Source organism: Cyprinodon tularosa, unplaced genomic scaffold (genome assembly GCF_016077235.1).
Source record: "Cyprinodon tularosa strain WSP-4 unplaced genomic scaffold, ASM1607723v1 ctg39, whole genome shotgun sequence".
NCBI classification, from domain to species: Eukaryota; Metazoa; Chordata; class Actinopteri; order Cyprinodontiformes; family Cyprinodontidae; genus Cyprinodon; species Cyprinodon tularosa.
In genome coordinates, this window is record NW_024039107.1 from 214,810 (window position 1) to 228,871 (window position 14,062).

The window sequence follows — 14,062 nt, forward strand, 5'->3', positions numbered from 1 at the left end:
ACAGGCGGAGCCACAAAATTACCCGCTGGACTGTGATCTGAAAGCACAGGGTTAGGGGACGCCTGGGGGGGAGAACGGCTTCGTGTGAAGTGGCGGACGGAGACACTCGATCGATCGAGAGGCAGATCGCCGCCGATGGAAACCGTCCCTGAAAGACTGAAATGTGTAATTTAGAAGTTTCTGGATGGAAAGCCACAGATTATAACTGCTTTAAAAAGCAACACGGACCGGTCCTACAAAACCAGAACATCCGTACAGAGATTATATTTGACATGCTCCAACTGTGAAGCAGGAAATGCATCACACCGAAGCTTTAAAACTCCAAAGGAATGTCAGGTTTTCACCACGTTAGACGGGTTCCAAATGACCCAGAAGCTCAGCTCCATAACTCAGCCACGTGGAAACACGTCTTATTTGCGTCCCTGTTTTTTTGACATTTAAATAGTTTGTGAGAAATTGAGGAAAATTGGACAGAAACATCTAACGTGGTTCCTCTGCTTTCAGAGTTACAGTTTCAATAAAATGACCTAATGCCCAATGCAAAGCAGGTGAACCCAGGAGACAATACATGTTGGGTTCAATCAAAAGTTAGAAAAATATTTCTAGTTTCACGCAGTGACTCTGCTTGAAGGTTAATCTCTGGCCTGTTTTCCTGTCTGTTTCTGAGGTGAAAAGACTGGAGCTAAGGCCAAACCCATGCTGCCGAGAAAGGCGGGGAATCCCGATGGCAAACAGTGATTCAGCTCTGAGGGTTTTGGTTCTTACATGACTCAGCAGCTTGGCCTTAAAAGGGACAAATAAGAGGTAGAAGATCATTTGATCCGTAGGATCCGGTACCAGATCTGCTCGGTTGGTCGGATCTGGTCGGCCATCTGTAGCCCTGATGTCTTTAAAACAACGTGGTTGCCCGGAAAATGATGATAACATAATGCAGCGTCCGTGTGCCGAGTCGAGAGCATCTGCATTTCTAATCACCAATGAAGTTTTACCAGATAAATAACAAAGCTTAAAGGAATAGTACACCCAAAACATGATTAGCCTTCATTTTCTACTCACCCCCATGCAGACCAAACCAGATGAAAGTGCGCATTCAGCTCGGCAAAGAACTCATGCTCTTCCTCAACACTGAAGTCCTCAGACATTTTTCTTTCGTTGTTTCTTTCTTTGCACAGGTAAACAGCACATTTCTTCTTCTACGCTTGCATTATCGGCAGAGCAGACGCTCAATGCGCACTTTCTTCCGGTTTGGTCTGCCGGCTTCCGTAGAATCGTGAGCGCGCATGGGGGCGCTATTAGGAAATCCTATACACTACTGTTTAGGCTCTAAAACGTTCTAAATGACTTCGTTTCGAGTAAATTCTGGATGCTATCCACTCAGGACACTTGGATTACATTGGACGAGCAGTATGGAGGAATATTGACACGTTTTTGTGGACTTTTATGGACCTTTCTGTCTCGGGCACCATAGACCTCCATTATTTGAATGTCAGCAGACAGCAAGAAGCCTCCCAGATCTCCAGATGCATTTGAGATATCAAAAAAGTACTCCAGAGTTTTGTTCAGCATGGGGGTGAGTAGAAAATGAAGGCTAATCATGTTTTGGGTGTACTATTCCTTTAAAAACTATGCTTATAGTGAACAAAGTAACCGCAAGACCGTGGTATAAAGGGGGAGAGCTAGGCAGGGTTGTTGCCAGCTGTGCTCAGTAGCTAACAGGTTAGCATCTTTTAGCTTGGACAGTTACCCATATTAAGCTACACTTCTTTTAACGTCTCATCAACAAGAAGAACTCTCGTTTTCTTTTTCTAAAATCTCCACAAAAGTCATTTTTTTTTTATGATTTTCCAATTGTCTTCCCCTGCCTCAGATCTTAGTTATATCAGGACTCCTGTTTTGTGTCTCTGTTTTCTGTGTTTGTCTCCCTTCATCCACCAGGAGGCGCCTGGTTAAGGTCCGCCTCCTCACACACCTGCAGATGGTTTCCTCGTTAACGGAGTGTTCTTAAGCTGCTGATTGCCACTACTTCGACGCCAGAGTGTTTGCCAGTTTAGGGTACTCTAGTCAAGCTGAGTTTGCTGAGTCAAGCTGAGTTTTTTTTTGTAAACCTGAGTTTAACTTTGTTTTGTCTTTGCCTCTTGGCAGGAAGTCGTCCTGCAACTGGATCTCTCGGACCTTCTCTCCCTGGAAGGATCAACTGAGCTTCAAACTGAGCTGGGGTTCAAACAGGAGGTTTGAATCCACTTTCCCCAAGAGATCGTTTGAGCTTCACACTGAGAAAGGGATTATTCTCCACTACGACACGAAATCTGAGTGGCAGTCAGTATCTCCGTTCTCAAACTATCAACCACATTCTGGGTAAAACCTGTTCCGCCCTCCACTGAATCAGACAAACACTGGAACCACAGCACACAGTCAGGAATCAAGAACACAACAACTTCTCTGGAAACGTGAGTCGGCAACCAAAACCTCTTCTCCAAGTTTCACGAATCAAATTCCCCACTGAGCCTGAACTAACCTCTGTGTCCTTCCCTCACTTTGCAGTTCCGGTTGAGCAGTGTTCAGAGAACCACTTCTCCCTCTGTTTACTTCTTCAATAAAACCCGTTAAACCTTTTACCTGGACTCTCTGTTCGGTTTTCTGCATTTCTTGGTCAGAACTTTGTAACATAATGACAAGTTAAAAGAATAAGAAGAAGCAATGAGACCTTTTGTGTCTCTTTGTTAAATGGCAGAACTCAGTCTACCCTAGACTGCTGTACTTTCCTTCAAGAGTGATTGTTTTCTACTTTCGGCTATTTTAAAATGGCCAAAGAAACATAGAATCATAGCAAATATAGGTAATAATGACTAGGGTTGCGCCGATGCCATGTTTTGGCCCCGATACCTGGCTGTGCAATATTGGCTGATACCATCTGTTTGAAATTAATGTGTGTGTTTGTACATATGAAGAACTGCATACTACTTGGATGTAAAATAATTGCCATCATGGCTTTGTCAAGCTGCTGCCTACCTTTATGAAGCAGGAAAAAGACTAATACAAAGTGAATCCAGTAGAACTTCTTATTGCCTACCTGGAATGGGTGACAATAGTTGAATAAACTTATGGCTTTCAAAATGGTATCGGTGCCCTATTTGTTGGTACTCGCCAATACCATCATTTTAGTGCTGGATCGGGGCGCTGTCCGATACTGGTATCGATGCAACACTAATAATAAGTTGAGACTCCTGAAGAGGGTAAGAAAAAGAGCAATAGTTTGACCCAGTGGTTTTTTGCCGTATTATGATGTCATCAGCAGGGGCAGGGCCCCGAGCAGACCTGGTATCTAAACCGGACCTGCAGTGAGAAGTCGTTCCAAAGTCAGCATTGGCACAAATCTCCAAATAGTTGTTCTGTCGAACCCTATAACTCAACCTTGATACTTCTTGTTTGAGTTAAACCAAATTAATATTTTTTCTTTAAATACAGTGATTAAATCATTTGGAAGGAGAAGTCTGGATTTCCCTCTGCTTCCAGTCTGTAAACCAAGCTGGGCTGCATCTATGGACGGTTAAATTACTGGATGAGGACAGAAAACTAAAGTCATTTCCCCACTCTTTCCCGCTGATGGGGTTGACTGCGCAGAAAGAGCACAGGGCTCCAGTAATCCAAGCCAATGTAATATTCGCCTTCTACAAAGGCAGGAACAACAGAACCAGATGGTCCAAAAGAACAGAGGAGGGAAATGTACCAGAATCCCTCAGTAAATCTCCTTGCAGTGTAACGGGGAGTTTCCTGCTGCAGAAGCCAACTTTCAAATTTCATACAAAAGAATCCGCATTTGTGAAACCTGACCGCTTACAAAACTTTCTGATCTAAAAAAAACAACAAAACTTTAGAGAGGGATTCATTTTAAAATTCTGAAACAAAGGAAAATACCAAAGCAGCCACAGGAACCAAGACAGAGACCCATTAGGGACATAAATCCGCCTGTAAGGAGGACAGAATCTGTGACACTCCTTAGGATGATTTACACGGCAGCATGTTTCATTTACTCTGCTTAATGGAGCTGCACATTCCCAGAGCCCAACGCCGTCTTTCATACATGACGAACGGCGGACGACCACCCACAAACACCGGCTCTCACACCCAAACAAGTCAGAACCATAAATGTCTCCCTAACCTAATCATGACGGATTCAAGCACTCAGATTTCCTTTGGAGTGACAACATGCATCGTTCATGTAAAAACCCTTTTCCTTTAATCCCATCCTCCTCTGCTCTGCCTCCACTCTCAGGGAGTTTCCTCTGAAATGTTTTACTGCTCCCATGACACGCTCTGCACGCCATTAAACTCAATTTATGCCAAGACTCAAGAGCAACAATCGATTGGACGCTCTTTCCCTTCAGGCCTTCCGCCTGCAGCAGCAGCATTATACCGCCGCTGCTGAGTACAGGCTTGTTTTATGTGTTGATTTACGCAGGACTGATTGACTCAGATGCAACAGAATCAGGGAGATTTCCAGAGATTTCACAGCTTTAACCAGGGCTGCTGATGAACAGTTACCACTGTCACTTGATGCAACATCAAAACGATTTACATTTGGATGGGTTTTTTTTTCTTCATTTGAGTAATTTATGCAAAAGAAAATCAATTATTTTCCAGGTATAATGACTGAAAAGGATGACTTGAAATTAAACACTAGAGAAATTATGAAGTTGACAACAGAAACTTTATTTTCAGGATATAAAGATGAACTAATATGGGCTTATTTCAATAACTTAAATTTAATTTACAAAGGTAGAAAGTCTATATTAATGAAGTTCTTCTGGGTTATTTACTTTCCGAAGTGTCAATTTCAAAACATTTGATGTTTTACATACAGCAGAGAGAGAATAAAACAAAATATTCTAAGAAACCACTAGCTAGTTATATCACCTGAAACCTAATTTGTGTTATTTGCTAAATGAATGCATCATAACATAGTAGTTGTTTTCACTGTCCTTTAGCCCTTATTAAAGGGACACTATGCAACATTTTTCAGTTAATTAATGTGTTCCATAACGTTATGGATGACTAAATGAGTCATTTCAGGTTGAACAAAGGTATTCTCGGCCGCCCTGGTGGTCTGTGGGGGAAATACCGCACTTGCAACTGCAGGAGCACCGACCCGCACCCACAGGCTCAGAAGTCTCGTGAGAGTCAGTCTTGCTTTACGGCGAGAACTGCTACACCCCCCAGTTAAAAGCATTCTCGTTGCAAGCACAGTGGCAATCTTTGTGCAGTTATGCTACGTTCACGCAGCAAAAGCAGCAAAATCGCATCTGCTGCTTCATTTTTGCTGCTTGTACCAGTTAGTACTGACGCGCGGCTGAAGCAGTTTTGCTGCTCTGGCTGCAAAAGTGTGTCTGAGGCGCATTGGGCGGAGCTTCACTATCCTTTCTCTGCCTTGCAGCTATATTTGCTGTGATCAGTGGGAATAAAGTAGTTTTAATATGTTTTTAAGTGAGAAAATACACCTGAAAACGTAATCAGTGCAGTCAGTTCATCCAGATTATTATCCTGCCTTCAATATTTTTTCTGTCGGAGCCGCTCAGACCCCCACATACCAGGGATGCGCCGACAGTATGGATCCCTTCATCAGCAGCGGTTCACCGCGGCAGCTGGTAGGTGTTTTTCATCTAAATAATCCAAACTGCATATTCTGCCGGCAGATTTCTGCCTTTTAAGTTAATTTAGGCGTCAATAAACTGTTTAAGAGCAGTGATCATCAGCGCTGTGTCTCTCTCCCTGCATTAAACGCACCCGACGCGCTGCTGCAGCCGCTCAGACGTGCAGCGCCTGCAGCTCAAAACGCGCTGCGGGACCTTTGCATGTAAACTCGCTGCTTCTGTCGCACCAGCTACATCCAGTGTGAACGCAGCATTAGTCATTCGCTGCTAAGCTCAAAACAACCGCGCCTGGCTTGACGGAGAAACCAGGAGAACAGCTGAGCATATTTACGACAGTGCACTTTTACTTTCGCCCTCTGGGGGGAGCCTCACTGGAAAATCAACACCGGTTGCATAGTGTACCTTTAAAAGTGGAGTTCCTCTGGGCTGTGTGTTCGGATCTATACTCTGACATTTAGAGAAATCCAAAGAAATCCCCCCGCTGGCGTAAGTTTCACTCATGCTTCATTCCCATACACCACAATTTAACCATCCCATTCAATGGCTCTTGCATGGCTCGTGAGTACTAGGGCTGAACGATTTTTCTAACAACTGAAAGTGCGATTATCTTTAACCAAAATTGCGATTTTTATTTGAGCTAACTAGTGTTGCGCCGATGCCATTTTTTGGCCCCGATACCTGGCTGTGCAGTATCGGCCGATACCGATACCATCTGTTTGAAATTGATGTGTGTGTGTGTGCATATATGAAGAACTGCATACTGCTTGGATGTAAAATAATTGTCATCATGTCTTTGTCAAGCTGCTGCCTACCTTTGTGTAGAAGGAAAAATACTAATACAAAGTGAATCCAGTAGAACATTTTATTGCCTACCTGGAATGGGTGACAATAGTTGAATAAACTTTTGGCTCTCAAAATGGTAGCGGTGGCCTTTTTCTTGATACTCGTTGATACCGATACCATCATTTTAGTGCTGGATCGGGACGCTGTCCGATACTGGTATTGGTGCAACCCCAAGCTTGTAGATGTTTCACCCCAGGCTTCCAGTTTTAGAAAGCTTGCTTATAGAAATTTATGGTAAACATTGTGTGAAACAGTCTTTACTCCTACTTGCATGCATGGATCATCATGCTAGCTTCAACTCTTCTGTATGGTGACAAACCCACTTGAAGTGTTTTACCACCAACTAAAGGGTCGGAGGGAGAAATTTGGCATCTTTCTCATGGTTAAAATATAGTGTGATTAAAATCAGTGCCTCCTGAATTTTAAAGTTGTATTTTGTTAAATTGCAATTATATTGCAAATGCAATTAATTGCCCAGCCCTACTGAGAACCAATCATGTCCTCAGCCTAAAGCGCAGATTATACTTTGCAACCGCACAAATCAAATGTCGCTTGGGTTTGGACTGGAACCAGTTTTGCTGCTATGCTTCTGCACCATCGGTCTGGAATTTCTAGGGACGCACAGCAGTTTCCCAACAAAGAGCAAGGGGGAGCCTATACGAGAACTTTGGCGGATGGTCACGAGAACTTTGGCAGGAGTGTTTATCTTCCGAAACAACAATGGCGCATCTGAAAGATATCACGGTCACGGAGCTGGATCTAGAGTTGCTAGACATCGAAGAGGAACAAGTTCTGTTAATGGAGCGAACCTCCTCAATTAATTTTTCATCGTAGTTGTTCTTCTGTTTTTAAAAATGGCCCCGACATCAAATCAAGAAGGACAACCACACAGGCAGGGTACCAAGGACCAATCACAGCTGCTTTTTGTCTGTGCACTTGGCTTGAGGTCTGCACGGGTTTGTGACCGTCCAAAGCAGTCAGGATTTTTTCGAGGTGCACAACGATGGTTGCAGAACCTCTGCATGGAGGGCGTGGTCGCACTCAGACATAGATTTGACGGTTGCAGAGGCTATGCATCAGAAGCATAAATTGGCATTTAGATATCAACCCAAGACATCAGGCCTTCAGACACTAAACTACTAAATTATTTTTATGCAAATCTTATCAGAAATAAACAAAACTCTTATTTTGAATAGTATGAAGTAACAGGAATCCATGTTTGTCATCCAAACTCACTTTCACTGTGTGACTGATTACTGGTGAAGCACAGGAAACAAAACCCTGTGAGTTGCTTGGTAAACTGTCACAAAAAATGAGCTCAGAGCAAAGGAACGGCCGATGACAAATAATCAGATGACACGAGAAACTTCCAGAAAACAAAGTGGGTCTCATTTCAAACAGAAACCTCACACGACCGAACGGATCGAAAGAAAGACTGAAAAATAATCTGAAGATGCAAACAAACAAGAAGCAGCTGGATGTGGTGTGGCGGAGCGACGATGTGTTGTTTTCTCTTTGTGTTCGGGTTTCACCGTTGCCTCACAGCGGCTTCGGTCTGGGCATGCTCAGAGCGCAGCGCCGACACAGTCATAGCTGGAGGCCATTTGGTTTCGTGGTTCTGTTATTACACAAACACTGAGCTATTTTAGGGCCCACAAAAAAGAATAGAGTCTGATAAAGAGGAGGGAGGAGAGGTGTGAGTAATTCATAGAAAACGGTCAAACAGACGGGGAATAGAGGAAGATAAAGCACAGAAAGGAGAAAAGCAAAAGCAGGACAGGTGCGTGAAGGAAAGCTCCGGTTCTCTTTCTGATGGAGATGAAACCCACTTCATGCAGGCCTAACCAGGTCTAACCAGAAACAGCTGAGTGCCGCCGACTCCCAGACCTGTCATAAAACAGAAGAAACCCAACCCTCCTCTTCTTCTAAGGCTCTCTGATGAAGAGGAGGCCCTGCAGCGCTCGCTGCCGCTCCGCTCCAGATTCATTTAGGTGCTGCCGACTGATCAAAACAACTCGCCTGGTCCTAAGCTCAGACGCTTTGACTGAAACAACAATCGAGTCTTTGGTTCTGCTGCCTCAATGGGCTTCCATTAATGCTGGTGTAAACTCAAATACATTAGCGGGAAATACAAGAAAAAGATCATTAAATATGATGGATTCAGGGTAACAGATTGAAGGATTTAAAGAGAAAGACTTCTTAAAAAGCTTTAAATGTGTCATCTGGATTGAAAAAATAACTAAAACAGCCCATTTCCCTCCCTGCTGATGAACTAAATGAGCCTAAAAGTCCTAAAAAAAACTTTAAAGAAAGATTTGAATTAGAGACGTTGGAAAAGACCAAAGCGAATCTCTGGATCCTTCTAACATTTTAATTTAAGTCTGTTTAACTCTTATTAATCTAAATATTGTGTTTAAAGCAGAGCCTTGTCTGTTTCTATTAAAGTTTAAAGAAACAGCTCCAAGCTCTCAGACTTTCCAGCTTCAGCTCTTCGTCTTGTTTTTTGCACTTGTTGACCTCATCCTCAAAGCCACAGTTGGTGAAACGACTTCAGGCCTCCCCGTCTCCCTCTCCTTCCTCCCGCCGTCCTAGAGCACGGGCTCTCCTGCACTTTGTGGTTTCTGTCTGACTTTGAAACCGGAGCGCTGAAAGGAGTCATTGTTCCCCGTCTCTTTGGGCTGCAGGATGACGGAGGTGGTGGGGGTCTGACAGGAGATCAGGATCACCGCCGCTCACTCCGTGCTCTCAGAGGAGCACAGGTCTGGACTTGAACCTGCGCTGCATCAAGTCTAAAGCTCAGAGTTAGCCTCTGGTTGTAAATCAGCTAAACTCAAGCATGTCTGGTGTGATCTGAGGTGTGACTTCCTGTTTAGCTACCGTCCCTTTGATCAATGACAGCTGCTGTAACTTGGCACAGCTATCAAACTGACAACATCCTACTTCATTTACAAGCTTTTGGATGTTTGATGACTCAGTTTGGTTGATCTTAACCTGCATGTGTGTCTGAGGTCTGCAGGAATATCCAGCTCTGATCTAAGAACATGGAGGTAGTTCTGACACAGAGCTACAGCATGATACTGCCACCGCCGTACCTGGCAGCTGATACAGTGTTCTTATGTTTTAAATCCTCACTTTGACTCCTCCAAATAGCTTTTTTTTTCCAGAAGCATTCAGCCTGTTTATGTTGGGTTCATAAAAGGTTTTTGCAAAAGAACTTAAATACACAGTAATGGATACAATTTCTGCAGAAAGGAGAGACAGTTGGACCCCACACTGTCTCCCACTGGACCTCCTCCGCAGAGCGTTTTATTAACAGAACATGACGCATGGTTACAAACAGAGTATTGTTCTGACAGAACAATTGATCAGTTCATAAAGACAGGACGCTCCATTAGAGGCAGGATGGTCTCCTGACTGGATCATGAGACAGGAGTGGAGCATCCCCTCGCACAAATGTTTCATAAGCGCACATTAATTTTATAATCATCATTAGGGATGGGAATCGAAACCGGTTCCTGTTAAGAACCGGTTCCGTATTTTCCGATTCCATGACATCGTTTGGCAGCTCGCTGAGCGATTCTTTTTTCGATTCCCGCAGCACCAGACCCTAGAGCGACGGCTCTGGGGAGCACGACTTACGTCACGTTTTTTACGTAGGTTACGTAAATTACGCAAGTTACGCAAGTTGGAAGAACTATTCGAGGAGGAAGACAACGAGCTGCGGTCATTTTGTGAATCAAAGCCCCGTCTTTCCTTAGCCCAGAGGGTAGATCAGGAAATCCAGCTCTGTAAAAGATTGCCCTCCATCCCCTGCAGGGATAGCGCCACACTGTGGTGGTGGAACAAGCAAGATACGCTGCCCTTGCTATCTGGACTGGCTGAAAACTACCTCTGTGTGCAGGCTTCCTCCACCCCATCTGAGAGGGTGTTCTCCACGGCTGGAGACACCATAAGCACTGAAAGATCCCGTATCCTTCCAGAAAAAGCAGATATGCTCATCTTTCTGCAAAATAACTGTTAATTTTCCCTACTACTGTTTTATAATTAGTATTTTTTGTTATTTAAAATAGGTTATTATCCCATCATTTGTTATTAGACATCGTTGGTTATTAAGTTTGTTCTTGTATTCATTTTTCATTTAAACACAGATGTTTCTCCAGTTTCATATTTCCTGTGGACATCTTGATCTTGTTGAGTTTGTAAGATTGTGCAATAGTTAAGTAAACAAAGTTGATTCTGATAATCAAACTGTTTGTTCTCCTTTTTCCCCCAAATTGGAATCGAAAAAAGAATCGATAAAGAATCGAATCGTTTCATAGAATCGAAAAGGGAATCGGAATCGTGAAAATCTTTTCAATTCCCAACCCTAATCATCATTGAATAAACCTTACAGTTTATGTGACAAGCAGCAGAATTCAGCTGAGACTGAAGAAGAGGATTTTGGAGCTTTCTGAGGTTATTCCAGTTCTAGTCCTCCAGTAGAATGAAAACCAATCCAGAGCAGAGGCTCTCCCACTTCAGATCTGATTCATCCTTCCTTCCTTCCTTGCTTCTTTACTGTGTTAAGTTCTTCTGCACGTTAGAAATTCAAATTCCTAACAGGAACACAGGGATGTTTTTCTCCTCCTATGAATGATAAACTTTCTAAAACTGGAGTAGACGATGCTTTAGAAGCTTTAGAAGCTTTCCGTCTCTTGTTTGTTGTTGTTTTGAGTTTAACCTACACGTTCGAGTGAACGCAGGAGAATTTCAAATTCAGTAAATCCAGATTGTTTTCACTCAACTCTTCTTCTCTCTGGAAATCGAAACCACTCACTGAATTATATGCTTATAAACCTGGGAGCCCGACACGAAATGACAGGGTTGCCCTTCTTCTGCATCGGTTCTGCCTTCAGACGACTAAATATACGCTGCAGAGCACAAAAACAGGCTTGAAAACAGATGGGTGAAACCTGAATGGTAGGAACAGACGGGCTGAAGGCAGCGCTCCAAAGTCTGGCTCCAGATCAGCTTAGCTAGACTCTGTTTGTTTATCAATCACTCATCAGCAGAGTTGGTAGCAAAGCATTGGAAATGTTAACATAAACAGATGCAGAAAACGTCCTCACGCAGTGACCTGTTTGGAGCTTCACAGCTCAGCCGCACTTTGCAGCAGAAACAATATTCAGAGCTTAAAGGTCAAATTAAAAGGAGTTTTATTGTGTGTGATGGTAGATTATCCATTTTTCTCTATGTCGCCGGTCTAAATCGCTCTAAAAACGCTCCAAGTAATAAAAATGGAGAGATTTTTACAGTACGCTGGGCGCCTCTAGCGATCCCCAGCTGTGACGTCAGTTTAGTCAAACGTTCTCACAGCATCAGTTGGATTTAATCTACCAAAGTATCAACGGCATGTTTTAATATTTATTTACTTTAACACAATTGTTTCATGTTAGCAGGGTAAGACATTAAACAATTGTTTCAAAGTAACTAAAAATGATTAAGTAAAGCAGAAAGCGGTTGCATTATTTTTTTTTCAGTGAACGTGCTGTAAATAGAAACAACAAAGATGCGATAAAGTGTTTTATTATTCAATGATGTATCTAAAAAATTAATGGTAGATTTAATTGCTAACCCATACATTTCATGGTACATGTTTTTTTTTATAAGTAATGCTCTATTAATGTCATTTAGTCTCTCTTTCCTCTTAATAATAAGGTTTTTATGCTGAATTCTTTGTCTTTTCCTGCCGACTGGTTACAGGATAAACTGGAATAGTCCAGTTTGTTTGGTTTGTCCAGTCCTGACCCTGACATGCTGCTGACCTCTGACCCCTGGTACGCCACCTTAATGCTGCCTCTTTCATTCCAAGTCAGCCTAACGCTCATCTTTCAGCCAGCAGCTTTGGTTGGAGTGGATTTCATCACTCAGTGTCTCTCCAACAAGGACTTAACATTCCTGGCTGCTGTCAGACATCAGCTTCACACTGCAGGTGTGTCTCCCCCCCTCCCCCTCTGGGCCTAGGCTCCAGACCAGGTTTAGATTCTGATGAAATCCTCAGTGATGCGTTCTTCCTGATCTGCAGCTAAACTTTGTGCCGTGCCTGCAGTGAGTTAAAAATCTAAACATTAGCTCTAACAGATTCATAACTTTGATTAAAAAACAAAACAAAAACAAAAAAAACCCAAAGGTGTTTCAGCAGTAAAGCTAACCACTGAATTATCAGACAGGATTTACTTTGATTGTAAACACAGAAAAAATGTTTTTATAAATGTATTTATTTTTTGCTAAGCAGATCGTAAATGTGAAACACTGTTCGTTCCTAGAACTATAACATTTAGATTGAAAACATGAGGAGCTCTGCTTGGTCTCCTTCTTTGGTTTGAACTCTCTGCCCTATGGCAGCGCTGACAACACCAAAGATACAAAGATGTTTTTGTTCCCAGACGCTGAGTGAGACATGGAAACAGGAGAGTCCCAGATGCTCCTGAGGGCGACCAGAACCCAAAAGGTTCTCAGAGGACAGCAGCAGGTCCACCTTTGTTAACAAGGAAGCAAGGAAAGAAGGAAGCAAGGGAGGGAAGGAGGGAAGAAAAACGAAGCAAGGGAGGGAAGGAGGGAAGAAAAACGAAGCAAGGGAGGGAAGGAGGGAAGAGAAGAAGGAAGCAAGAAGGCAAGGGAGGGAAGAGAAGAAGGAAGCAAGAAGGCAAGGGAGGGAAGGAGGGAAGAGAAGAAGGAAGCAAACAAGGAAGCAAGCAAGGAAGGAAGGAAGGAAGAAGGCAAGGGAGGGAAGGAGGGAAGAAGAAGGAAGCAAACAAGGAAGCAAGCAAGGAAGGAAGGAAGCAAAAAGGCAAGGGAGGGGAGGAGGGAAGAAGAAGGAAGCAAGGAAGGAAGCAAGAAGGCAAGGGAGGGAAGGAGGGAAGAAGAAGGAAGACAACAAGGAAGCAAGCAAGGGAAGGAAGGAAGGAAGGAAGGAAGGAAGGAAGGAAGGAAGGAAGGAAGGAAGGAAGGAAGGAAGGAAGGCAGGCAAGGGAGAGAAGGAGGGAAGAAGAAGGAAGCAAGAAGGCAAGGGAGGGAAGGAGGGAAGAAGAAGGAGGCAAACAAGGAAGCAAGCAAGGAAATGGAAGGGAAGGAAGGAAACAAGGAAGCAAGCAAGGAAAGGGAGGGGGAGGTAGGAAGGAAGCAAGCAAGGAAGGAACAAGGAAGGATGCAAGAAGGCAAGAGAGGGAAGGAGGGAAGAAGAAGGAAGCAAACAAGGAAGGAAGGAAGGAAGGAAGTAATTAATAAAAGAACCAATGGAAAGGAAGAAGCAAGGAAAGGAAGAAAATAGTAAGTGAGAAAGGAATAAAAGCACAAAGAAAGGGTGGAAGGGAGCAAAGGAGGGAATATTTAAAGAAGCAAAGTGAAAGAAAGCAAGACTAGAGGAAAGCAAGGAAAGAAGAGAGGAAAAAAGGAAAGAAAAAAAGGGCCATGTCTGATATCCAGGAAGGCTCTTTGTTCGCTTCAACACAACTGTAGGAAACTCGGATAATTTACTGTAGTTACAGCTCACTTTCAACATCTCCACACACACACACCCAGCTTCGCGTGCG

The 14,062-nt window shown here is 43.4% G+C and overlaps 1 protein-coding gene across 1 annotated transcript in view; it reads right to left on the bottom strand.

Moving 5' to 3' along the window:
- The window catches only part of LOC119791431 (aryl hydrocarbon receptor-like), an 80,973-nt gene that overhangs the window by 14,055 nt on the left and 52,856 nt on the right, over positions 1-14,062 (bottom strand). The window lies entirely within an intron of this gene.